The sequence below is a fragment of the Phyllostomus discolor genome, chromosome X (genome assembly GCF_004126475.2).
Source record: "Phyllostomus discolor isolate MPI-MPIP mPhyDis1 chromosome X, mPhyDis1.pri.v3, whole genome shotgun sequence".
NCBI classification, from domain to species: domain Eukaryota; kingdom Metazoa; phylum Chordata; class Mammalia; order Chiroptera; family Phyllostomidae; genus Phyllostomus; species Phyllostomus discolor.
The window spans coordinates 85362737-85389415 of record NC_050198.1 but is presented as its reverse complement, the minus strand read 5'-3'; the positions used below and the strand labels follow the sequence as shown (position 1 = coordinate 85389415).

At 37.9% G+C, this 26679-nt stretch overlaps 1 protein-coding gene across 3 annotated transcripts in view; it reads right to left on the bottom strand.

The window, feature by feature from the left end:
* Positions 1 to 26679, bottom strand: part of FHL1 (four and a half LIM domains 1) — a 61220-nt gene that overhangs the window by 20744 nt on the left and 13797 nt on the right. For all 3 annotated transcript variants that reach the window (XM_028522424.2, XM_036016863.1, XM_028522426.2), the window contains exon 2: positions 16213 to 16286. The gene's annotated coding sequence lies outside the window, so the exon portion shown is untranslated. The remainder of the gene's footprint in view (positions 1 to 16212; positions 16287 to 26679) is intronic.

Here is a 26679-nt window from a genome sequence, read left to right as displayed (position 1 = left end):
ATATGAAAACTAGATAGCTATAAACATTTTTCTTTTTTTAAAGCATAATGGTGATATACTTTACATACTCTTTTACACCCTACCTTTTCTATTTAACATATTATAGAGAACTTTCCATGTTAGTACATAGAGACTTTCTACTTTGTAACATGTACACAGTATTCAACTGCATAGATACACTACAATTTATTCAATGAGTCCCGTACTTACAGATACTTAAAAGCTGATTACAGTCTGTTATCACAAACAATGCTGTAAGAAATATGGGGAATTGAAAATGATGGAATGGACTGAGTACAAAAAGTACTTAGTTTAATCAGACTGCCTTCCTGTCCCACCCAACAGCGGTCAGCTGTGCTGAAAGAACAGCGTTGTGAAATTTACAAGGGAAGGGAGAGAGAAAAGGGAAAAGGATGGAAGGTCCTTGGACTGGATCAGGTAGCACCCATCAAAGCTTACAGAAATGGCAGATTATTTTCGTTCATGCTGAGAAGATGCCATCTGGAAATCTTATGCCAACTATGCTAAGGTTACCCTCAGTTAATAAGCCACCCAGACAGGAAGTGGCTTTTGATTCCAAGTCTAGTTCTCTTTGCACCAAACCACAATGCCTTGCCAATGAATTACAAAACAATAAACTCAGTAAAACATCCTGATGAAGTGCACACATGCTCATACAGTGTGGGACCACGACAAGTGAGTGGCAGGGAAGGACTTGCCTCCCACACTAGGTGTTCATCAAATCTTTAGGCTGAAAAGCTACAAAGCACATATGGTATTTGCCTTTCAAATGTTTGTGTTCTCTTTTTTATCAATTTTAAAAAACGAAAGGTGTCTTCTCAGCTGTGGATTATAAAGGAGCAACCTGAGCTGCTCACAGTCCTTTTGGACTGTTACACTGGCAACATGTCAATGATGTGTATCACCAACCAAGTGCACAGCTCTGACTCACTGGCCTGACCTTAACTGCCTGCTGGGAGCACAAAACACCATGCTCGTTTAGTATAGAAATGTGTCAGGGAGTTTTCAGCTCTATGTCTACCAGAGTTTTTAATTAACCCTGTAAGTGTTCCTTCTTTAAAGCAGAAGAGTAGCTTGATGTCAGTAGTGTGAAAATCAGCCTTTTCTGAATAAATGGGAATTTGCTTTTTAAAGGTCACATAACTAACTGAAGCCAGGCGACTCGTGTTCTATTTGTCACTGATTTACCAACTGAGATTGTGCCTGTTTCTCTGAACAAACAAGAAAAAGAAATGTCACTAGCACCCCTACTCCAGTCTCACAGCTAACATGTAAAACTTTAACTCTTTGGATTTCAGGAAAAGGGGTTGATGTTTGTAAATTGGCTTAGTATATGCAAATCATTTGAAAAGTATGTCTAACAGCTATTTCTGTTAGATCTTAAAATTGGGATCCTCAACACCAGGGAATATTACAAAACTCACAAAACTGATTTAATTTTCATTCACTTCAAACAGTCTACTCATTTACTGTCACAAATCCACGCTAAAGCCAAATGAACATACTGGGCAAGGAAGTATACAGGGAGGAGACTAATTCAGGAGCTCTGAAATAGGACATTTAATTTTAAAACATTTTTAGCAAGTATAAAAACAATTATAAGTTAACTTTGTAAAAATAAATTCAGACAACAGGATAAAAGTTAAATGAATTTTAAGCTTTGATTTAATGGAAAGAACAGTGAATGTCTCATTGACTTTACTCTTTTGTAACTCAAGAAATGAGCAATAGACATAGAATCAAAAATCCCAGATGCAGTCCCTCACTCTGGTGAGCTGCTCACTAGTCAAGTTAATTTTTTCTTCCTTGCTGATAAAATGGGGACATTAATACTGTCCTGCTTTTCCCACATAATTGTTTTAGGAAGCAAATTAAATCATGTGTCCAAGTACTGTATGAACTGAAAAGTAATATCAAAGTAATATGTTTGTAAAAGAATATATACATACATACACGTACATACATATACAGTTGACCCTTGAACAGCATGAACGTTAGAGGCACTGACCCTACACACAGTTGACAATCTATGTATTACTTTAGATCCCCCCAATACATTACTACTAATAACTATTCTTGATTGGAAGCCTTACTGATAACAAAATTATCAACACATTTTGTATGTGTTATATACTATATACTTACAATAACGCCAGCTAGAAAAAAGAAAATGATATTTAAATCATAAGATGAGAGGATTAAGAAGTACAAATAGGCAGTTACAGAATAGCCATGGGGGTGTAAAGCACAGTACAGGAAATGTAGTAGCCAAAGAACTTATACCCATGACCCATGGACGTGAACAATGGTAGGGGCATTGCCTGAGGGAGTGGTGGGTGCTGGGTGGAGGGAAGCAAAGGGGGAAAACTCAGGACAACTGTAATAGCATAATCAAGAAAATATAATTTAAAAAAACCATAAAGAAAATACATTTACAGTTATTTATTGGGGGGGGGGAATCTGCCTGTTAATGGACCTGTGCAGTGCAAACCCGTGTTGTTTGAGGGTCAACTATATATGAATCAGGCTTTGTATCTAAGTAGGTGAGTGACTTCTAATTGTTCAAGTGGATTTAATTTGACATGACTCTCACAATTTTAACAATAAACACACACATTTATCATGCATCATAAAAATCTAGTAGCAGATCAATGTGAAAATAATGATAATCTCCACCATAGAGAGATAGGGAGTTTCTCTCTCTCTTTCTCAATTTAGCCCAAACTTTGAAGACTATGGAATTGAGAAAATAGCCATATGAGTACTTTAGTTTTACTTAGGGTATAGCTATTTACTCCTCTTGATATTTACTTAATATTAAATTCTTTGCAAAGGCACAAGTAAGTAGCTGGGAACAAATGTACAATAAGTAAGCTCCACATAATCTTAGTTCTTTGCTTTGATCTAAAAATCAAAAGCATACTCCTCTACATGTTTGTAGTTGGTAATTTTAGTTGCTTTAAGTAACTGACATGGTTCTTTACAAAGAGAGTAGCTTGGAAAGCTCTCAACGAAAGAAAATATTAAGCTAAGGATAGAAGACTTTTATTCCAGAAAAATTAAGTAAAACAAGGAGCACTTTTTATTTCTGTTGTCGAAAGAGCTGGAGATTTAGTAACAACTTGAAGAAGTGAGTTAATCCCTTTGTAACACAGCCAAGACAGAGTTTATTTTCCTACTGTTATGATGGTAACTTAGAACACACAGGACAACAATATCGAATATCAATTCCCTCCAGAGTTGTAACTTTCTAAATGTAGTAATTACTAATTTGTCAGGATTATCATTCAATATACAAATAATTTCTACATAATAAATTGAACTTCCATGCCACTTTCTACATCAAGTCTGCAAATGCTATCAAATAAAAACCAGGTACTGTTTTCATTAAATAACACTACAGGTGTTATAGGTGGATAAAATGAGACATTAAAAGATTAAGTGTCTTGCCTGAAGAGAAGGGGACAAGGTCAAGCTAAGAATAGAAGCTCAAGTGCTGTCACCTGTCCTAATCATAAATCTAGGACACTTTCCATCTTCCTGCTAGCAATAAGTACATAGTCTAATCAATTTCTATGTGTTTTAAACACATTCTGTAGTAAAATGAGTTTTCCAAACTGATTTGTCAAAATATCTAACTTAGGATGGTCCTGTGTCTATGAACTATAGAACATATTCCTCACAAAACAACTTTTTTCAAATAATATTAAATCAGATGTTAATATATAAAAATTTCTACAATAGTTCCAAAAGCTTGAGGCATAACAAAAACCATATATAGTATTAAACTCCTCTATTATACTATATGCAGTAGATCAGTTTTACTGTCAGTGTTTATGAAACCATCACAGAACAAGTCAGTCACTTTCTGAAGTCAAAGAGCAAGTCAGTAGTACAGGAATCAAACCTTTACAACATAATAGTCTCTTCCAAGAACAAAATACATATTATTCCACAGTGCCAAGGAGTTTTTAACGGTTTAATTTTTTCACACTTTTTATTGTTGTTCAAGTACAATTGTCTCCATTTCCCCCCACCACTGCCCCCACCCCAGTCATCCCCACTTCCTACACTTGATCCTAGCCCCCTTTGGTTTTGTCCCTGTGACTTTTATACAAGAGTTTTAAATGGTAGTGTGTTTGTCTGAAGGAGTTACAACTCTATAACATATATTTTTTTAAATTCATGATTTGACACATTTAAAATATATCCAGACAACAAGTCTCCCACCCATATTCTGCACCTAACCCCTGCCCCCAAAGTTTTTCTATTCTAACTTTTTGTTGTTGAACATTACATTTTCTTGGAAGATCCAGAGATTGAGAACATTAAATAGAGATTTGTTTCTACCCAAGCAACAGCAGCTGAAACTGAAGTGAAAATTACAGGATTAGCCCGTATAAGGCAGTGGGAAAAACAGCTTGGAAATGCTTTTAAGAGATCTCCTGCCAGCTACCTCAAGAGTGCAAGTGAAGAGTTCCAGAAGGAAATATATCCAGCCAACCCCGCCACTCCTGCCCATGCCAAGGGGGAGTGTTTGGACATGACTCTGGGGATTCAGAATAAAGGGATCATGGGACAGCTTTGTGAGAACTTAGGGAGTCCTTGCTGCATAAATAGGGGCAAAAGCCATACAGTAGTATCTTTCATCTCCATCCTGATCTTACTGTTCCAATGGTAATGAGAGTGTTTTTGAATAATTTGCACTTAACACCTTGACACCAGGGTTTGGGATCAGATCCAGCAAAGACCAATTTAGTCCTCAGTGAACTTGTTCCTCTGCTTTCCAAATGCACTGCATTTTGCCACAGTGACCAACACCTGATGTTCAGACACTTTTAAATTTGATCTTGTCTCTCTATAAGAACTACAAGTTATTTGGCTACTGTCTCAATGATGAAAACATAATTTACAAGTATACCCCCTTTTTATTAGGGGTCAGCAATGTCTGAGTCATGGTAAAGTTCAGGTTTCATTTTGTTTTATTTTTTTGCTAGTTTGCATTTATTATATTTATATAATACATGATTTTTAATTTATTTACAGTTACAATATAGAAATTATTAAAGAAATATAAAATGATACAGAATAAAGTTTTTCTTCCCTGGCTGGTGTGGCTCAGTGGATTGAGTGCTGGCCTGAAAACCAGAGGGTGGCAGGTTTGATTCCCAGTCAGGACACATGTCTGGGTTGCAGGCCAGGTCCCCCAGTAGGGGGCATACAAGAGGCAACCACACATTGATATGTCTCTCCCTCTCATCCCCTTGCTCTAAAAATAAATAAATAATTTTTTTCTTTTCAAATAATGGAAACATGGATATTGCTAAAAATACAACCAAAAATGTCTTTAATATTAATCAGAATCTTCAATAGTTGGCTTTGCAAAACATTTGTAACAGTCATCACACACAGTATTGTTGTGCTTAAGGCATAAATACCTTCACACTTGCAAAAAATATATATATATATATATATATATATATTTACTTCGAGAAACATTGCTTTATTTTATTTTTTCACATTTTATTGTTGTTCAAGTAATAACAGTATTGTTCTCCAAATGCATGCCAGAATTCCAGAAAACCTGTTACTTTTAAAATAAGGTTCCTAAATTTTCCTCCAGTAAAATAGGCATTTGGTCACAGGACTCTATGACAATTTATGCACATCTGTGTAATGTCTGAAATGCCAGACTCCAGGTGTATAAAATATATGAAGTTAACTAAAATCTACATTTACTTTGTAGTGCATCTGAAAATAATATAGATTTATGGATAGACAAACGGATGTGATAAAAGAAGTGCCATACAGTATTTTTAATGGTAAACTCTTAATGCTAGGTATATATGTGTTCACTGCAAAATCCTTTGAACGTTGTAAATCTTCACAATAAAATGTTAGGGGGAAAATTAAATATAGATAAGCAAACATATGCGCAAGCAGGTACTGGCTCCCAAAAGACATTACAGACTATAGGCACAGAATGCGGTCCAATGCAAATGAAGGGACCGAAGGGAGTAGCACAGTCTCGAAGTTAAAGTAATCTTCCAAAGCTCTTGTAAGCTTTTTCAGCCACATTCAAAGAAGCCATAAACATCTCATAATGAACTACGATATTGTGCACATACATTTTCAGACTTATGTTGAGCAATTTGAGCTACAGGCCAAGAGAAAGACCTTTCTGAAGGTTCCCTAATCAATTCACACAGCCCCATCTGAGGAATGACAGTGGAGCCAGCCTCTAGCCTCTTAACCACCTTTCCCCTTTTATGGTCATTTCAAGTTGAAGGCATATATTCATCTGTTTCCAAATTTCTAAAGGTACTAGAAAAAAATCTAAATATAACAGATGGATAAGTGCTCATGGTAACTGGAAACCAAAATGTAACTTCAGCTTTCGCAGGCTAGTTCCTTAACACTGTGGGCTTTAGTGTAATGGTCTTGCTGAAGACCTTTTGTCTTTATTCCCACGACAGAAATATTACCCTGGCTTTGATGGATGGCAGATAAGTGTTATTCAAAATTGTACTTTAAGCTGACATTCATAACCTTTACTTATTTCAAAGTCAATCAGAAGGCGTTCTCTAGCATGCTAACATTTACTACAAAACACTGCTGAAGTATGTGCTTTTTTCATTAGTTCTTTAAAATAGTTCAGTACACTTTTAAAACTCTAATTCAAATGATGGTAAAACCTCTAAAACATTTTTATGATTTCCAGGGTTCCACGGGCTATAATGTAAAAACCACTAAACTAGAAGAACTCTCTATTTGTACTGTTAGTGTTTACTAAATCTATGACCCTTAGGTACTATAAACAGCCACTAAAATCTCTTTATGCTTATAAGAAAGTGGTGTCCTGTGGATAACTTCTGGATTCTGAATCTTTCCTCTTTCCTTATAGTAGCTAATTCTAATGTTCTATCCCACGATCCTCAACTCCAAATCTCCATTTTTACACATATAAACAAGATTCTCTTATGGCTTAGGCTGGCCTTTCAAGTTTCAACAATACAAACAATGTGACCATGTATCGTGGGAGTAAAGGGGAAAGGGGCAGTATTATGTATGTCTTTGTATGCCTGCTGGTAGTTAAAAACAAATAAAAACTCCCCCAGGTCTGAAAACAGATTATTTCACATTCAACTTACGCCATCTGTCCTTAGCTACCACCAAAATCAATGTCAGAATCTCAGCAAATCTTAGTATGTCAAAATTGAAACCAGATAATCATATACATGCTGAAATGCACAGATGCCTATAGTTTACTTTGAAATGCATCCACAAAATTAAGCTAGAACAAAGGATGGGTGGATTTGTGATAAAGCAAATATTGTAAATGTTTTATTGTACAATCTAGATGGTGGGAATGACTGTTCACTGTATAACTTCCACTTTTCTGTTTATAAAATCTCAAAATACAATGTTGGAATACATTATGCCATGTGGCAGGAGGCACCACTCTGTTTAAGAATACGCTCCAATGATGTCAGAATACTGACATTAGAGGAACAGGGAGGCAAAGATCTTGAGATTGTCCTGTGTACTACCACAGTAATGCTGTGGTTTGTAATTTATAAAATACCCTAAATGTATCTCTAGTAAATGCCTACTAAGCCTCTGGCATTAAATAATAAATGATAGGGAAGACACAAGAGAAAATATCAGTATTCTTGCACCCAAGGAGCTTCCAGTTTCCTGGGTAAAGCAAAGTACAATTTAAGACAGTAATCCCAACCAAATCCTGGCCCTCTCTTAGATTGCTTTAAATTGTCCCTACAATAAAATGGAAAACACCCAGGAGAGGACCAAAGAGGTTTGGTCAACATCCTGTGTAAAGTCTGTGAGGATTGACAATACAGAGGACATAGCCGGGAACATAAAGGATGGGCTAAAACTAATGGAAAAAATTGTTTTGTGTCCAGGCTCAAACCCATCACATGAGTCCAATGTCAAGGGTGGAGCATATCCTTTTCAATTAGTCAGCCCTGAACGACTTAGTGAGCAAAAGACATTATGGATTATGAATCCCATAGTCCAGTATACTGACAACTACATATGCAAGCTCTCATTATAATCCACAGAAAATGCTCCATTGGTTCTGGGAAAGAAACACTGGAAATATCTTAAGAAAATTATTAATTTATAACTCTGAAGAATGCATAAAATGGTCATATCATGTGGTTTAAGAAATATCCACAAACTGGCAAAGACCACAAATTCTCACTAAACTGCCTAAAACCACTGCTTTTGCTATTTAGGTGAAGAACTGTTAAACTAATTTTTATCCAAAAAAATGAATATCCCTCATCAAGAGATGCTATACAAAGTGTGAAGCTTATCTGCCTTGATAGGACAAGAGAGTGAGGGTACTATTCTAAATACATTCTTACGTATTTAATCCTTTTTTATTCAAACTGACTCAATCTTTAGAACTGTTTATACAAAATTGAAATATCAGCAATTAAAGAAATAACACAATAAATTAAAACTAATATTAGCACAGTTCTCCACACTGGGCTTTCAACACATAAGTTGATAAGAAAATAATGATGATGACAAAGATAGTGAGAAAAGCACTACTCTTTCTCAAGCATTGACGACTTTGGATCTTAATATTTTGATTTCTGTAAAAGTTTTGACCTCAGCTATACTTATTGTACTGACCATCATAACATTTTTATGATTTAGCTATGACCTTAACCTAGTACATTTTCTAAGTTCACAGTTACAAAACACATCAGCCAAGGTTTCAAACCCACAACTTAATGAGTATCATACATTCCTCTCACAAATATGGATCTCTTCTACAAGTGGGCATCTGTTATTGGCTTCTCACATCTTTGCCTTATTAACAGAAGAGTTGACGATGGAAAAAATCTCAACTGCCATATCCACTGAGTTTTATGATGTTAAAAAATCTTTTTAAAAAAGATTTTACTTATTTATTTTAGACAGAGAGAAATGGAGGGAGAAGAGAGAAAGAAACATCATTGTGTGGCTGCCTCTTGCACGCCCCCTACTGGGAACCTGGCCTGCAACCCAGGCATGTGCCCTGACTGGGAATTGAACCAGCGACCCTTTGGTTCACAGGCCAGTGCTCAATCCACTGAACCACACCAGCCAGGGCAAAAAAAAAATCTTAATAAAATAAGTATCACAAGTTCCTACTAGACTTGAACTGAAGTTGATGACAGATCTGAACTCTAATACTATATTGGGGAATAAAGAAGTAAGAGGGCACTTATGTTGCTTCCCTTGTCTTAGCCTTTGTGCAGTCCTTATCATTTACTGACTCCTTTGTTCTGGCTTTCAAGAAAATCCATACATGTGAGTTTGTTTCTAAAGAATATGAAAGGACTTGCAAATAAATAAATTATCCATGAGTAAACTAAAACACTATGCATATCCTTAAAAAATAAAGCACTCTGACTTGATGTTAAATAAATTAACTTTCTAAAACTGGAGTATCCTTGCAAATCTCAAAGGATCATATGGGAAAGGATAAAAAGTTTTAAATGGTCATTTGAACCAACTGAGGTTCAAGATGGTTTGACTTTAGCTACCTTAGGAATCTTCATTTCATATGATTTTGATATAGATGGAACTGTAGATTTGAATTTCAGTGTCAGATCTGCCTTCCTTCAAGGGAATCCTAGATAAAACCAACCTTTATCGTGGACTTCCATAGCACAGTTTAATACACTTGAACTCTGAAATATGGTTTGAACATATATATGCAAACAAATGTATACTCTGTAATCAATAAAGGAGGTAGTTGTAAAAATAAAATTAAATATATCAATCAATGTTCCTATTGATTTAATATGCTTATAAAAGATTCTATTAGAAAAGGTTCTTACATACAGTTCATTGACATTAACGACATATTTTTAAAACTTATTTATTTATTTTTAGAGAATGGAAAGGAGGGGAAAAGAGAGGGAGAGAAACATCAACTAGTTGCTTCTCGTGCATGCCCCCACTGGGGACTGACCCTGCAACCCAGGCACATGCCCTGACCAGAAGTCAAGCTGGTGACCTATTGCTTTGTGGGACAATGCCTAACTAACTGAGCCACACTGGTCAGGGCTGCATTAACTAAATATTTTCTTTCATTGAAAAGAAAATTACTTTCTGGGACCATTAGCAATGGTGTGTGTGTGTGTGTGTGTGTGTGTGTGTGTTTATCTAAAAGACGTCTCAGTTTTCTTTACAAGTGCTATATGAATTCTGATTGAAGGCGCTGGAAGTTCCACTTTTCAAGAGTCCAGTTAGAATCCTTTCTTTAAGCAGGGCAGTTTCTCTCCTAAAGTCAAAATGAATTCCTTCTACATCAGAGGCCGGGAAAGTTAGGAGATATATAAGAGGTCAAAATTAAGTCCATTAAATCCTGGCCCCAGATTTAGTCACCATAGAGACAGGAGAGATAAATAAACCAGTAACCTTAACAAATGTTCTGCACCTTTGCCAGACATATCTTTGACTTACCATTATTTTTACTTAAGTATCTTTCAGTCCAAACATAACTGACTATGAAGACTACAAAACCAAACACAACTAGGCCCAAAAGAAATAGGAACTCTCAAGCAGGCAAAGGGCAGGCAAGGAGTCAAAAGCTACCCCCTTCGTAATGCGCTCTCTGTTCCCCTTGAAAAACGATTGCAACATGAAGCTCCAGAGGCAATGACATATGGGGAAAATATGTGGTGCTAAAGCCAGAGGAAACCATGTCAAAAAAGAAAAACAGACATGAAGTAACTGACCTAATTAAAGGAGAAAAGTATACTTATGGCAGGGAAACAAGTCTATCTGAAACAGGGACTACAACCGGAGTGGAGGGGATGCTGAAAAAAAAAAAAAGGCTTGTGACACTACAGGGAATTTTTGTTACTTATCTAAATGAAACTAGAAGATAAAATAGGCACTGCCCTTGAATTACAGCTCCATTATGATTCTACTTCAGTACACTGAGCCTTCGGACATAAGATTCTCTCCCTGGCACTTCTACACATTAATGGAAAGTTCTGAAACAAATTTTATACGTTGTCATGTGGGACGCCCAGATGCCTCTGTACCAACCACAGGAAACAGAAGAAAGAAAAGCAGGAGCTGAGGATGATGGACTAAAGCAGCAAGTAGGAACTATACCATCAGAGCTCCATGTTTAGGCTCTGGGCATCGGTCCACATTATGTTTCAGAACTATTTACTAAACACCCACTGTATGACCAGCGGGAATACTGCTGCTTGCAATATGGAGTTGATTTAAATAGTTAAAAGCTGAAGATACTCAACCTCTAAGTGAGCATACACTTATGTACAAACAATAGGGCAATAATACAAATAAAACCTCAAATACAGTATTACTTACATTGTCCACAAGCCTTCTAGCTCTTGTCCATGTGTACATACCTCTTTACAAAGGTATAAATCACGAGCACATGCACGATTTTGTGTCCTGGCTTTTTAGTAAGACTATATTAATACAAATTCATTTTTGCTCCCCAAGCATCAGGATTATAATTTTGAACAGATTCATGGAATTCCACTGCATAGAGTATCATAATTACTTAATAAAAAATATTTGATGAAGAAATAAATCATCACTCTAATGTCGGACATTTAAATTCTAGTTTTGTGTCCTTGTAAATAACACTGTGATGAATACCCACATTTAGCTTTTTGCCTTCCTAGGACAATTTGTTTCTTAGAATACACTTCCCAAAATAGGGTTACTGGATCAAAGGGTACCAATCTGTGTGACTTTTGCCATATATATTGCCAAATAATGTTCCAAAAGGCTTGTAATCAACTTCCAATATTATCGGCAATGAGTAAGTATTTATTAGTTTTCAAGGTAACCTTATTAGCAAAGGATTTTCTTTTTGTTTTTGTTGATTTAATGGGTGAAAATGTACCTTGTTGGCACTTGAATAGGTTTGTTTTTGCATACCAGAGAGGCTGAAAATTCTTCTATACATTTGTTTACCCTGTGATTTAATGTGCTGTTTTTTTTTTGTTTTTTTTTTTTGCGTGTTTAGCCAGTGCAGAATTCATTCAGTCAACAGTTACAGGACATCTACCATATGTCAGGCCTATACCAGGCCTTATGATCTATATAAGCCCTGTGATATTATGGAAATTATCTTGTCAAATTCACCACAAAGTTTTCTTGGTGTGTTTTCCACCTTTATTGAAGTATAATTAACAAAACTCTACATATTTAAGGTACAACATGGTGATTTGACATGCATACACATTGTGAAATAATTCCCACGATTAAGTTAATTAACACATCTATCACCTCAGAGCTATCTTTGTGTGTGTGTGGTGAGATACTTAAGATCTACTGTCTTAGCAAAGTTCATATACTTGAATGTGTTCAACTCTTCTTTCCTGAATTCTTCTATCATTGTACAGCTTACAAGGTTATCATATATCCAGGGGTTTGATAATTATCTATTTTCTGTGGTCTTATTTATGTTTTCTAAGAGTCTCTCATATATTCTTCTATAATTGTAAGATAAAAAGGTCTAATCCCCATTTCATGATTTTTGAGCTTTAATATCTGGCTTTTTTTTTTTGCTAGAAGCACTTAATTTGAAAGAAGTTTTAAAATAAAAGTTAGGTTTACTGTTTAAATGGGCTATGTTGTATTAAAAATAATCAATTTCTTTAATTTACCATGCTGCAACTAGAAGTGAACACATGTTTATCTACAAAGATTCAACCCCAAGTAGCCTGGCTAAGATATCCTTTTCTTCGTCAGGCCAAAAAAAAAAAAAAAAAGAAACCCCACAGATATTTACAATCATCATTGCTTGATTGCCTGTTTTTAGGATCACGGCCAAAAAAAAAAAAAGAAACCCCACAGATATTTACAATCATCATTGCTTGATTGCCTGTTTTTAGGATCACTTTAGGGTAGAGTGCTACTCAAAAAGAGGTGGGTTCTCAGACTAGCAGTTGTGTAACCTAGTGCTTGTTGGAATAGCAGAATCTCATGCCCTACTCCACATCTGCTGCCTCAGAATCTGCATGTTCAGGTCTGAGATGCACTAGCATAGACCACGGGAATCTTCCAAACTCTGCTTATGCTCTTTCTCTTAATCAGGCACCACCAGGAGTTATCCCTTCCCTCAAGTGTTTAGCCTCAGCCCATTGAATGCACCCCCTTAAAATGAACATTATCTAACATCATGTCCCTGAAAAGCAACAAACTGAAATTTTGACAGAAAGGATGGGTCTAAGTTTGTAGACCTGTAACAGCTGGGCAGGTTTTTCTTATAAATGAGCAAAACATTCAGATAATGGCAACTGCCCTTGTCCTTAGTGTCAAGGAGATAACAGAATGGTGAAGACTGGCAAATTTCAGAGTTCATGTTCCATCTAAAGATACAGCAGCTATTTGGCTCCAGCCTAGCGTTACCAAATAGGAATGCGAGCTCAATGTTGCCAGATCTTCTGATATTTCAAGAGAAGCTGAAAATCTGGAGTTTTGAAAATGTGAACTCCCTCAATTTTTAAATGCTGGCAATTCACTTAAAACGGTAAAAGAACACCTCTGTGTGCCAGATCCAGCCCACCAGTTTGAGACCCTGGCTCTAGGGTGAAAATTTCCAAACTCTTTAAGTTTGTGTAACCCATCTGTCCTGATTTTCATGCTTACTGCTAGTGCACCAAGGAGAGAGGTCACATCAATATCAACAGTACAAATCAAATCACTATGACCACTATATTTTAAATTTTTGCACAATGTGATTATTAAAACTGCCAAATCAATAATGAAAGGGATCATGTGTCAGCGATACAAATATTTTCTAGATGTGAAGTACATGTTTAGTTAACAATAACGTCCCTACCACAGAAGCAAATAGAGTTCCCAGCTCAAGTATGTGTTAAGAATTATGTTGTATTCAAGTTTTTTGTTCCAAATATTTCCATAACTAAAAGGCAGCCAAATGAAATCATTTCAAACTCTTGAATTATAAAGTTTACCTGTGATACATGCTGTGTGAAAAATAAAATGGGACACATCATTTAAAAAAGAAAATCTCCTCCTGTGCAATCTGCAAAGCCCATTTTCCAAAAGTGTTCAATTATTCCAAACAAACTTTAAAAAAATAGAGTGTGAATTACACCATTTTTCATTTTGAGGGCATTTGGATTCTAGGCACAGCTGCATCCCCAGCAATCACTGCATACTTTATTATTTGCACATGTGTTGATGGAGGTAGCATAAATCACAGGCTCAAAAAGCAGACTAGATATAGGTATTCTGAATTGCACTCCTGAACCCAAACTGGTACACTCAACACTGAGCAATTTAATTTAAAAAGGTAAATCGATTTTCAGTGACCTCATCTGCAATAGGGAAAATAATCTAGGGATGTCCTACACTTGAAGAATATCAGACCAAAACATATAATTATTTTTGTTATGCTCACTCCTACACACTTCTGGCCTGTTACATAGTAGGGCTGAATGAATGAGTGAAAGAAAGGAAGAAAGATCACAAGATATAACTGCATCGTGATTTTGAACTGTTTTACATCAATCTGTCATGGTGAAACAGAATTTAACAGATTATATTTAATAACTCAGCTAAGAATCTCACTGCTCTAAAGCAAAACTCAAGTTTTGGTCAAATTAAACATGTCACTGGGGTATTCTTAATATCACAAAACCACTTTAACTATGTGTTCAAAAAACTTTAATTAAAAGGTTCCATTTTAAGAATACAGTCTTGTAACACATTGTTTCCATCAAGTTTTTTTTCCTTTAAATTTGTTTTAAATTTATTGGCATTGCAATGGTTAATAGGATTATGTAAGTTTCAACTGTACAATTCCATGACACATTATCTGTGTACTGAAGTTTTCTACTGATGAAGCTTGTCGAAGTGACAGATTGCTGGGGAATGACTAATGGCAAACAATGCATGTGAATAGCCAAGTTTCACCTAGCCAGAATTTCCAACTAAACTGGTGGGAGAATGCTTTCCCCTTCTGTAGATCTCCTTGAATAATCTAGTCTCTGTTTCTGTGGGAAAATAAAAACAAGAGTTGTGGAAGGGCTCAGAACTAATGTCTCTGCTCTTTGGGCAGAGCACAGTGCTTTCGATCGGCCCTGAGAATGGTTCCTCAGGAGGGTCAGAGAGTCACATCTCCTACTGCAGCTTATTTTTTCAATCTGTGAATTATTCTGCAGCAAGTAGATGTTAACAAATGCAACTATTGCCACCTAGTGAGTGGGTACCCTAACTGAAATACGAAGACCTATGCTAAATGTGGGGCTATGCAAAGAGCCAGGGCAGGGGGAGGGGAAGTAAAAAACCTGTTGATGAATAAAACTGGAAATCCTGGCTGGTCTGGCGATGGCACATGTTACATCTTCTCTCATGAGTGCATGGAGTAGGGCACAAAAGCAGAAAGACTGGGGCCCCTCCTTCCATTGTGCCTGGATGAACCATCTTTGAGATTCCCTCCTTTCATTCTTTTCAAAGGTGAACATCCAGTTCTCAAAGAGAGAAATGGGTAACTCTGGATCACCACGGAGAAGACAGAAGTCATCGTGGCTAAATGAAAACGACAAAGGATGACTATCCAGTGTGTTAAATGAAAAGGCTGGTCAATCCGGCCATTTCCACCAGTGCAGCAGTGCTCTGAACTTTAGTACTAACCAGAAAAAGTCATCTGGCCCATGTTAATCTAACCCAATCAAGCATTTTTTGGCATTCCTACCACCAGATTTTACAGAGGCATCCTGAACCCCGGCTCCTTTCCCTGACAGTTGACTGGGTCAGCCCAACCTCCTCACAGTTGTCAGTGAGTGTTTTCCCTCTATCTTGGTATTTGCTCCACACAGATGTCCTGCTCCCTACTGTTCATGCTGTGACATAAGCAGATCCTTATTTTCAAGCAGACTTTCTAACACTTCTGTTGTGCTGGGCACATTCACTTTTCATGCCACCAAATTAAATTAAAAGACATTAAGATTTTTTCCCTGGAAAAGGCATTCCCCAGAGAGCTAATATTTAGAATAAGGAGTGATAATGGTTGGGTCAATTAAAATGAACCCTCTTAAATCTGCTGTACAAATAAAGCAATTCACACAATGTTGACCCTACCACCACACATCGGAAGGCTGGAGATCAGTATAAGAATTTGGGTCTATTAGCAGTACTTACCTCACACTGGATGTGTGTACAATGCGATGTATTTGGCAAGGGCTGGGTGTAGTTGTCAATGACTTCCAACGTGCCTAAGTTAGGAAAAAATGAAAATCAAGAGGCAAAGTTATCTTTTCAGAAGAAAATTTTGAAATTCTCAAGAAAGGATCAACTTCCTTTTAAATGGCTCATGGTAACGTATTGTATTTACTTTGTATTCACAACCTTTAAAGTTAAAGGAAAACTGCCAAGATGTTCTGCATATTTCCCTAAATATCTGTTTATCATATAACATTGCACCGGCAGTGGATCTGGCTACCTCATTATCAAGCTGTATTAGCACAAACACTCAGCATTGTTAGTGGAGTGAGCTCATGGCCTATTTCAGTTTTAAATTAACATTTGGCAATCACCCGGGTAATCAAAACAAATGGCTCAGTCTTTTAGAATAGATTTATTAGTTGAGTCTTTTTTCCCTTCTTTTTAACATCTTTAGAATATTTTGCCACAGGACGGCTCAGCTCCAGACAGAATGTAGAGCACAAGTCACCAGAGGAATATTTAGAGGTGTTGCCATGGAGATGAGGTGCCCTGTGACCTCTGAAGTTATCTCCAATCAACAACAGGATTAGGATGCAGGCTGGTGGGCAGGCTCTGCATCACATTGCTAGGAAACAGGTGTACCCTGTGCTTTTCCCATCACAGCACAAAGACAGTACACGCTGACCTGCTGCCCTCTCCATAGGCCCGGTCATGCCCCTTATTACCCACCCCTCATTATTCAGAAAGGACTGGCTGGAGCTAAGGAAAGAGGAAGTGTGATCACTGTATTATCTCCAACGTGTGAAATCTTGAAATTCATACCAAAAGCACTTTTACATCAACTGTGAAATGTACACAGAGCAAATGAAATGTGAGGAAGAGACAGCTCCTGAGAGGGCTCTGTCTATCCTGTTTACTGATCTAATCCCATGCCCAGAACAGTGCCTGGTATACAGGAGGCTCTTAAGAAGCATGTACTGAATGAAATAGGGCAAACAGAAACCACGGGTTATAACCAGGCTCGTAACCGCCCTCCACCGGCCCTCAACCAATGGCTTCCAGGATGACCATCAAACAAGCAGTGGTTAGAGATTCTTAAAAACTGTTAATGGACTGCAAAATAAATAGCTGGTTTGGTTAACTCAATAGGCAAATGAGTTAATCTATTTAGAGATCTTAATGACAACTGTCATTGTTGTAGATAACTCTCCAAACTCAAAATAGACAAGTCTGCTGACTTCAGAGTCAGGGATCTTGTCTACCAGGTCAAAAGGCCAAAGTAAGGTGAACCTGTGCCAGAGGTGAAGAGCTAGCTTTCAGAAGCAAATGTTTGAAAGTGACTGACTTCAAAGGAACACTTTCTGGTCCTCTTCCCACGCATACTTAAGTAGACAGAATATTTTCATATTCTATCATATAACTAGGTACTTTTTTCATGTTATATCTCATTTGTCCTACAGGACTTCAAGTTTCTTGGTGGCAGGGACAGAATCCCCTATTTCTTTTCTATCTCCCAGTACTCAGAATGGTTTGTATACAAAAGGCTTTGCTCAGTCTCATCTCCCACCACCCACATCCCACTCATACGGAAATCAAGGTGCCACACCCTTTCTGCAGCTGTGGTGAGAATGCAGCATGCCACTTCTGTTCACAGCAAGGGTGCTAGAGTCAGAATGCATAGATTCAAATACTGGTCCCCCTCATATTAGCTGTACCACCTCTCTCTGTTGCACAGTGGTAAACCGCCAGGGAGTCTGTAAGGTAGCAAGAGGGCACTGCATGTAAAGCACTTAGTGCCTCACACATAAAAGGTACTCACTTAGTATCACATATATAATTATTATAATTATAGGAGGCACAGAGTAAAAATATTATCAAACTTAGATAATGATTTCATGATATGTAGTCACAAATGCTTGGCACCAAATAGACCCCCTTTTGAGAAGCAACCCAACTTAAACTTCAAACCTTAATCCATAACACTCTAGATTTGGTATACTATTTCATCTTACTCGCCCTTCTGGAATCAATTTTTCCTGTAGATGGATTTGATATATACTGGGTACTACTTGAAGGAATTCAGTTCTGTACTTAAAGAACTATTCCTCCCTAACACCCTAACCGTGCCAGTACCTTCCCTGACTTATCTCTGTCTACTCACCACCTCTAAAAATTCAGGTTTTGACTGGTCCCTAGAGGGTAGGGTAGCAGAGAACTTGTCGTCTAGTAACCACAAGAATGGCTCTTCCTTTCTAAGTCCTTGCATGTTATGCTCCCTGACACCCTCCAGAGGGCAGAAGAGAGAAAGGCCCAAGGGAAAGAGCCCTCACATTGGGGTCCAACTTGGGCCCCTGCCAGGGGCGTCTTCAGTTCCATAGTTCTTAGTTTCATCGTCAAGAGTTAGACCACAAAGAATAATAAAAATGGACTGAAAGATTTTAACACCATTTGTAGTTCTGTTTCATTTTATTGTCTGTGCTAGTGTATTCCACTTAACATTTAGTTGGGTTGGGAGGATGAAGACACTCATGGCAGGTAGAATTGTATATACTTTTAAATCTGCAGTGTGTAACTTTATGCCTCTGACCAGACATAATACAAATTCTGTTGACAATATTGCGCAAGTCAAAGAATAAAAACAGAACAGCAGCCAAACACATTGGATAAAATGTGATGACAGCAAAGTAATCCAAAATAAAACCCAAACACTTTAGGGTCAGTCATGCTTTTAAATAAATCATGTTAATCTTATCCTACCCTGACAGCATTAATAAGTAAAATTAGACAAATTGTTTATATTATTCCAGAAGAAGCCAGTAGCCATGTTCTTGTCACATTTAACATGCACAATCATTCTCCTTCAGGTTTAACAATAGTACTGTGGTCACAGACACTGGCACCCCTATCACTACTGTCAGCCAAGCTTAAATGGTCCCCAAATCACCAATCAACTGGGCAAATTATGCAAAAACAAATAAAATCCAGAGACAACAGCTGTTTGAAGGAGGCTAAAAGACCAGTTGAATCAATCAGAGTGGATGAGCCCCACACATTCATTGTCTCCTTTAAATTCTTGGAATGTGACTGTCATGGTAACCATTCCTTAAGCTAGTCCTTCAGTATATTTTGTCCCACCTAAGAAACCAAAGGGCGGCGAACCCCAGCATCTTAATTAGGTACACATGTGATGCTAACAGGCTGCTTAGACTTCTCATTTATCCTACTTTTATTCAAATGCTTACACTATGGTAGTCACAAACGCTGGCATATGCATCTTTCAAAAACACATTTTAACTGTTACCATAAAATGCAATAATGCAAGTAAGATAGTCAGTGGCTCATTTCTTTTAGCAAAACTAATAAACTGGCTCTCATTAGCCAAAATAATTGGTATAAATAAATGATTCAATTGAAAGATACCTCATTTTTAATAATTGTAACATATTCAAGATCTGCATAATAATCAAATCTTTCACAATGTTAATAAGTAAAAACCAAGAGGATGTTACATTACAGAAATATAATAAAAATCTAATTTTGTATCCTTACATTAAGATTTAGTATAAAGTATATCTGGTGACATGTATCTGGTGATATACTGCATAGTATGTCTACAAGATCATCGATTCCACACAAGTTTCTGTATTTATTTTATATGATAAAATCATATTCTTCACAATTTGAAAAAGAAATGTTTGCCCTTATTTGGTTTGGGAAAATATAAGCTTTATTTTAAAAGATATGTACTAGAAATACTACATGTTTAACGTTGTGATCAGTCTAGTTTGTTCCCTGTATTTTTACAGTTTCTTCAGAAAACTAAAAAGTGCATTTGCCAAAGTTAGAGTGGTGAGTCATTTTATTTGTTTTTTTATTCTAGTATTTTTACTGATTATGCTATTACAGTTGTCCCATTTTTTCCTCCTTTCCATCACTGTTGGTTCCCTGTACATTTTACTTCACTTTACATAGCCTTCACTTCTTCCTCTACTTTGGGACTATACTCAACCATTTCTGTGAGCATCCTGATTACCAGTGTTTTGAACTCTGCATCTGATAGGTTGGCTATCTCTTTATCACTCCGTTCTAGTTTTTGAACTGTTCTGTTCTTTCACTTGGGCCATGTTTTTTTTTTTTTTTTTTTTTTTGGCTAGACACTCCTGTTACCTAGTAAGGGGGAGAGCCTTAGGTCTTAGGTATTCACCAGGGCAGGCAACCCACATTGTTGCATTGTGGTGCTGTATGTGGGGAAGGGGTCCAAAAAGGAACAATGCTGCTTGCTCAGCTCTCCACCCTCTTTCAGTCACTTCCCCACTACACAAAAGGAAATTGGGCTCCTCTGGTGCTGATTTCTGGGTGGATGGGTTTGTGTGCATTCCAGGACCCTGTGGGTCTCTCCAGTGAACTCTCTTGTGATGCTTGGAGTTTCTCTCACTGCCGCAACCCCCACAGCTTTTTACTATCAAGGGTTTTGAGGCTCTACTTCCCCACGCTGGAACCCTGGGTTGCGCAGTCTGTCTTGCTCCCCAGTTGTTCCCCCTGGTTTATCTGCACACAAATGTGGGGCCACCGAGTTAGCCAGCAGCCACCTTGTTGCAAGTCCTCCCCAGTCAGGCTGTCTGTCTCCGCCCCCCCACCTGTCTGGATGAATGTTTCTTCTTTAACTCCTCGGTTATCAGACTTCCATATAGTTCAATTTTCTGGCAGTTCTGGTTATTTTTTGTTTTTAAATTTCTGGTTGTCTTTCTTTTGGTTGTGCAAGGAGTCCAAGTGTATCTACCTACACCTCCATTTTGTCTGGAAGTCCCATTTTTAAATGTTGCATTGGAATATAGGTAACCCTACTGGGGTGTCCAATCTTTTGGCGTCTCTAGGCCACACTGGAAGAAGAAGAGTTGTTTTGGGTCACACATTAAATACAGTGTGACACATAATCACAAAAAAATCTCATAATGTTTTTTCAAAATTTATTTTATTTTTTAAAGATTTTATTTATTTATTCTTAGAGAGGGGAAGGAAGGAAGAAAAAGAGGGAGTGAAACATCAATGTGTGGTTGCCTCTCATACACTCCCTACTGGGGTCCTGGCCCACAACCCAGGCATGTGCTCTGACTGGGAATCCAACCGGCAACCCTTTGGTTTTCAGGCTGGCACTCAGTCCACTGAGCCACACCAGCCAGGGCAAAAATCTCATAATGTTTTAAGACACAGGTGACAAACACAAGGCCCATGGGCTGAATCTGGCCCTCCACCTTATTGCATCCAGCTCAGTACCTTGTTTCCACCTGGCAGCAGCGCTGAGCTCCTTGCCTTTAGTTAAGGAGTAGTTACATTTATACAGTCCTAAAATTACATCTGGTCCTTTGAAGACAACCGTGAGGCTGATGTGGCCCCTGGCGAAAATGAGTTTGACACCCCTGTTTTAAGTAAATTTACAATTTTTAAAAAATATTTTTTAAAAATCTATTTATTTTTAGACAGAGGGGAATGGTAGGAGAAAGAGAAGGAGAGAGATGTCAATGTGTGGTTGCCTCTCATGCACCCCCCACTGGGGACCTGGCCCACAACCCAGGCATGTGTCCTGACTGGGAATTGAACCAGCGACCCTTTGGTTTGCAGGCCAGCACTCAACCCACTGAGCCATGCCAGCCAAGGCTAAATTTACAATTTTATGTTGGGTCGCATTGATAGCCATCCTGGGCCACATGTGGCCTGAGGGCCACAGGTTGGACACCCCTGCAAGTTTCAGATGTTGAATTTGCTTTTATAGGTTTCCATACTAGTAAATAAAAGGTGTCTTTCCTCCTGGATATGGCATAACCTATACAGTCACTGAAGGTAGAAAGATGAGCAGAACCTCCACTGTGCCCCAAGTAAACACTAAGGAGCTCTTTTGATGGGCCATTTCTGGATGCAAATTTGAAGAATATTTTTTGCCAAAATGGGGGGATAAGCAATAAAGTATATTTATCTTTTGACTAGAGTATTAAAACCTTGATAATGCTTTTGCAACACAAGGGACTACATCATACTAATAGCTTCTGCACAACAAAGGAGACCACCAACAAAAAGAAAAGACAACCTACTGAATGGGAGAAAATATTTGAAAATCATGTATCTGCAAAAGAGCTAATATCCATAATACAGGGTTGGGCAAAAGTAGTTTTACCATTTTTCACATAGAAAATAATACAATAACTAATAAATAATAATACAAGAATAAACTGTGTTTTGTACACTCACAACTGTATATCTATTTTTACCCCACCCCATATATAAAGAACTCATACAACTCAATGGTAAAAAAAAGAAAAGAAAACTAATCTGATTTTAAAATGGGCAGAAGGTCTGAAGAGATAGTTTTCCAAAAAAGACATACAGATAGCCAACAGACACATGAAAATATGCTTAACATCTCTAATCATCAGGGAAATGCAAATTAAAACCACAATGAGATATTGCCTCACATCAGAATGACCATCATCAATAAATCAACAAACAAGTGTTGGCAAGAATGTGGAGAAAAGGGAACCTTTGTGTGCTGTTAGTGGGAATGCAGATCGGTCCAACCACTGTGGAAGGCAGTATAGAATTTCCTCAAGAAAATTGAAAGTGGAGCTGCCTTATGACCCAGCAATTCCATTTCTGGGGATTTATCTGAAGAAACCCAAAACACTAATTCAAAAGAACATTTGCACCCCTTACATTCATTGCAGCATTAGTTACAATAGCTAAGATCTGGAAACAGCCCAAGTGCCCATTGATAAAAAAAATGGATAAAAAATTTGTGATATAAAAGAAAATATTATTCAGCCATAAAAAGAATGGAAATCATGCCATTTTTAAAAGTTTTTAAAAAGATTTTATTTATGTGTTTTTAGGGAGAGGGGAAGAGAAAGACAAAGAGAGGGAGAGAAACATCAATGTGTGGTTGCCTGTTGCATGCCCCAAATTGGGGACCTGGCCTGCAACCCAGGCATGTGCCCTGACTGGGAATCGAACCAGCAACCCTTTCATTCACAGGCCTGTGCTCAATCTGCTGAGCCACACCAGCCAGGGTGAAATCTTGCCATTTTCGACAACATAAAGGGACTTCAAGGGTATTATGCTAAGCAAAACTAGTCAGATAAAGACAAAATACCGTATGACCTTTCTTACATGTGGAATCTAAAATAAAGCAAAAAAAACAACCAAATACCAACCACATATATACAGAGAACAGATTGGTGGTTGCTACAGACAGGAGGGTGGAAGAAATGGGTGAAGGAGGTTGAAAGGATTTTAAAAAGACTATTTTTCTGTATATATTGTTGCATAATTTCTGCCTAATGAGCTTTATGAAAATAAAGAAAAATAGAAAAGTAAAAAATAATAGAACATTAAAATACTTTAAAAAGATGTTAGTAACAAAATAGAGGAAACTAAAATTATCATCATTAGGAAAAAATGAAAACAATGCCAAAAAAAAGGGCAAAATCCAGCAAGAAAACTGGAGAAGCAAATATTTGCTAAAGTCAAAAGGTACAACCTTGAAATTCTTGTCCTTTGCCCTAATGTTCAATGGTATTTTTGTTTTGTTTTTAAAATACAGAGATTGATGTCCTTTCAATGACAATTACAACAGCTCCCAAATCAAACAAATGATAAAATAATTCACTTAATTGACTGATAGGTTTGAATTAGTCATTGCCAAGTTTATAACTTTCCCACAACTCCAAGCATTCTTTCGTTAAGAGAAACAGGGTTTTTGCCCCCTTGCCATGATGACCCTGAGTAACCTTCTGGGTGACTACAGCTCTTTATTTTTATGTAACTCACTGGGGAATACCCATTCCCCAAATTAGAACTCTTAAATCAAAGCAATGGGGGGGGCAAAAATAAGTACAGAGTCGTAAAAATGTGACAATTCTGATAGCACTGGTTGTCCCAGAAGTCTGAGAGGAACTCCTGAGTTAAAGACATCGTAACACTCCCCCTCACTCCCACAACCATCACTAAATCCTGTCCATTTCTCCTGCAAAAGAGCTTTCATACTTTTTCTTCCTTATAATCTCATTTCTCCAACACTTATTTAGCCCATTATCACTTTGTGAATAGACTAGTTCATCAAATTGAACTATGGACATACTCCCTCCTTCATATAGCTGCCAGAATAATCTTTCAAACTTAGAACTTTGCAAGGATCCACTTCCTTTCCCCAAAACCTTCCTCCACTGTAACCTGAAGGCCATATTTCTAGCATGAAATTCAAGGCCTTCCAGTCAGATCTGAGCCCACTTTTCACCTTCTACCATACTCAGCTCTGGCTTTGGCTGGCTGCCTGCCTGAGGTTAGTCACCACTGGAGAGTAACAGGTGCTCATGCCACCCTCCCCTAAACTGGCTATTCCCAACTTGCCTGTACCTGGGGCGCTAGAACAACTAGTGATGTTTTGGGTGCCTGGAGTTCCCCCATGTGCCAGCCTCTTGCTGGCTCCAAATTAACACCCCCTTGCTCCAAATCCCTATAGCCCACAGTTGTCAAAGTTTAGTGGGCATCAGAATCTCCTGGAGGCAAGGGGGTTGTTAACAGATTGCTGGGCCCCTCCCCTAGTGTTTCTGATTCAGTAGGTCTGGGGTGGGCCCATGAATTGGCATTTCTAATGAGTTCCCAGGTGGTGCTGATGCTGCTGATGCAAGGACCCCACTTTGAGAACTGCTGCTCTATAGCTGTAATTAACATAATGATATAGTGTCAATATATGTACTGCATACAGCAGGGTATTCAACTAACAACATTTTGTTCAAAATTGTTTTATTAGATGAGACACCATAGGAACTTCACTCTTGTTTATATCAATTAGCCCATGGTAAAATTGATTTTGTTATACGTTGTTTCACTTAAAGTCACAGAACCTTTTAACAACATTAAGTGCAGACTTACTGTAGGTATAATAGTTATTGTATGTGCACGTAATATTATATGTATACTTCATCTAGCAAATGAGAAGGTAGCATGTTCTGGAATCTCTTTCTGCCATTACTGCCTTGTACTACAAGGTGGTTTTTAAAAAAAGATTTTATTTATTTATTTTTAGAGCGAGGGGAAGAAAGGGAGAGAGAGGGGAAGAAAGGGAGAAAGAGGGAGAGAAACGTCAATGTGTGGTTGCCCCTTGTGTGCTCCCCACTGAGGATCTGACCTGCAACCCAGGCATGTGCCCTGACTGGGAATCGAACTAGTGACCCTTTGGTTCTCAGCTCATGCTCAATCCACTGAGCTACACCAGCCAGGGCTACTGCAAGTTTTTGAAAACACATTTGTTTATGAACCAATCCTCAGAATGTTTTAGAGATTATTTAGTCCAATTCCGTTTTTATAAACAGACCCCAAGAAGGGTAGTGATTTGCTCAAAGGATCAGATGGTTATTGGCAGAACTTGAGATAAGACTCAAAATTCCCAACTCCTCCTCCCCCTCAGTTCAATACTGTTTCCACCACATCCTTAATGCTTCTCTAACAGCCTTTCCAATTAGGTTGGATGTTCCTTGCTTAAAGAGATCACTTTTGTTTTTAATATTCCCCACAGCATCTAGCAAGCCTAGCAAAGTGCCTAGCACATAGAGTAAGCATTCAATAAACATTTGCTTATTTCCTTTTATGAAGTACTCAGCTTTGTACTTATTTATAATCTAGGTTTGGCACAAGGCTGGCAGTTGGGCAGCTCTGCTCCAATCAGTTAGCCACAGAGTAAATCTTTCATATCAGCATGCACATTGCCAGTATCTGCTGTAGGGACAATAATAAGCATATACATAAAAACAAATGAATTATAGGGGTTTTAAAAGCAGAAGGAATAAGTTTACGAGGTGACACAATTGAACTCTCAAGATTTAAAACATACCCTAAGTTCCATTTTATACCTAACAAACCAGTGCAGCAGTGAAAACCTAGCTAGTTAGGGAAATCTAAGGTACACTGCTTTGGTAGTTAGAATACTTAGGCCAATGGTCCCCCAACTTTTTTGTGGTGAGGCCATAGCTGTCCGTTAACAGAAATTCCACAGGTAACTGAATTAAGGGTAAAGAAGAGAGAGAGTGGAGGCAGCTGAAGAGAAGCCAAAGGTTTCTGAGAAGCAGTTGGGTGAGCACCAGGGACAAAAGGATGTTGTCACACACCTGGCCATGCATGCTATTGCCATTACACCGACCGGGACCTTCCAGCTATTTCCAGCAGCTTTACTGGGAGGAGAATGACTATGCCAGGCCTCACGACTGAGCCTATCTACACCTTATGATCTGACCTGAGTGATAATGTTGCATCACTACAATGGACAGGAATTGCTGTATAAACAAGTCAGCTGCAGAACTTGGTATTAATTGTGAAGGCAACCACAGGAATGCGCTGGCTGTGCCACCATTTGGTTCACCACTGGCACAAAGTAACCCGTGATCTTGGCAACTGAAG